The sequence below is a fragment of the Nannospalax galili genome, unplaced genomic scaffold (assembly GCF_000622305.1).
Source record: "Nannospalax galili isolate Female #2095 unplaced genomic scaffold, S.galili_v1.0 scaffold3060, whole genome shotgun sequence".
Taxonomy (NCBI): Eukaryota; Metazoa; Chordata; class Mammalia; order Rodentia; family Spalacidae; genus Nannospalax; species Nannospalax galili.
The window spans coordinates 27,846-29,863 of NW_008345592.1; positions in this window are offsets into that span (position 1 = coordinate 27,846).

Here is a 2,018-nt window from a genome sequence, read left to right on the forward strand (position 1 = left end):
CTCCCTTTTGCAAATCAACCCCTCTCTCACAGACTCTGCACCATCCATTTTTAAGATTGGATAGGCAGCTTCTGGCAAAAGAGGATAAACACGAATATGTTTCTTTTTAGACTTTTGAGCATCCTCTTGATTTTTCTTTTCTTTAACTGACTTTGAAGACTCCTTCTTTAAATTTTTTGGAGAGCCCTCGTCTTCACTATCAAGAGATATTAAGTCAGGCACGTCCTTGGGAGTGTCCAGAATTTCCCTCAGCTCTGACTTAGAACTATTTCTAAAAATCTCTTCAGCCCGGGCAATCGCTGCCACTACTGGCTCATGTTCATCTCTCCTATCTATTAATACTTTTATTAGATTCCAATAAGAAAAAGCAGTAACTGGGACCTTTCCCAGTCCAAACGCTGTATAAAAATCTTGTAATGCATCTCCCACTCTGTTCCATCTCTTTACATCTAAAACCCCCTCTTGGGGAAGCCATGGGCAGATGTCTTTTATGAAATCAAAAAAATGAAATAAATCCTCAGTTGTAACCTTTACTCCTCTTGCCTGTAACGCTTCTCTTAACTGCATCACATACTTTTGATGCTGACTTAATTCTTGCCCCATGATTGACGACCAGCATACCTGTCGGCTCGGTCACAGCAGGCTACAGCGACGTCTCCGAACTATTGTTTAATCGGGTGCGCACCCCTTCTTCTTTCGTCGTGTCCCTCACGTTATCCCCAGTATCCAGGCCACGTTGGGTGCCACTCTGTCCTGCCCTGCTGGAACTGCAACGGGGTACCTGGATTGGGGAGTGGGGATGTGGATGAGGCAAGGGGCAAGAGAAATGGAGACAAGACAGTGCTCTGATCAAGTCTCGTTTATTGAAGCACAAGCATATAATTAAATAAGGAGTACAGACTGGACTGAATCATAACAGCCAGATAGCAAAGGCCCAGGTGCACTCCAAGGGAGGAATCCACTGAGAGCAAAGCAGTTACTGGAAGAGAAAACAAGACCTCAAGCGAAGGCCGTGGGCTCCATCCCGTGCCTGTGAGAGTCTACTGATCAACAGAAAACAGGGCTATTTACAGTAACTAGAGCAAGGCCATGGGCTACCAGCCCCGGCTATGAGCCAAGGTTGTGGGCACTTTCCCATGCCCGTGGGAGGAGGGTGGACAGAATGGAAATTCACCAACTCAGGTCTGTCAGCAGTTGCGAAGAAGTGGCTAAGACTCAGTTTCCCAATATACTGAGATGGCTCCCAACATATGTGTGGGTCTTCATATATGTGTGCATGTACAGTTGCCCCCAAAGGCCTGAAGGGACAGATCAGTCTGCCTACTACCCTGACAAGTATACTGTACACCACTTATCATAGAAGCTTCTTTTTGCAACAGATGGAGGCTATTTCCAGAATTGGTCATGCACAGAGTATATATGTCTGAGAGATGCCCAGCCATAAGTGACACATCTAGAGCAGAATTTCTACAACTAAGGTTCATGGAATATAGTGGGACAGGGAGTGGAGAGAATAGTAATCATCCTTCAACACTCACCAGTGAAACTTCCTCATAGAAGAGTGCAATGCAGACAGAGGCCACAACTGGCCAACTTTTAGAGAAAAGAGAAAAAGAGAATGCAGAGTCTGTGTCCCTGGATAGGACTCCTATACAAAATCTCATGCACCACAGCTCAGGGATCACTGTGGAAGAGGGGGTGGAAAGAATGTAAGAGTGAGGGCTGGTGCATGAACATAAGGAAACAGACTTTCAGGTCTCTGGGAACCTGCAAGAGGGGGTGGATAGAATGTAAGAGTCAGGGCTGGTACATGAACATAAGGAAACAGAATTTCAGGTCTCTGGGAACCTGCATGCACAAGACTCATGCAAACTGAATAAAACAAAAATCCAGCATAAAACAAGGAAAATGGGTAGCAGGCTGCCCGTTAAAGTGACAAATGTTCAACCTGTATAAGAAATGCACATGTAAATTATGTGGTACTTATCAGTTTATAATATATTATAAATTATAAAAAT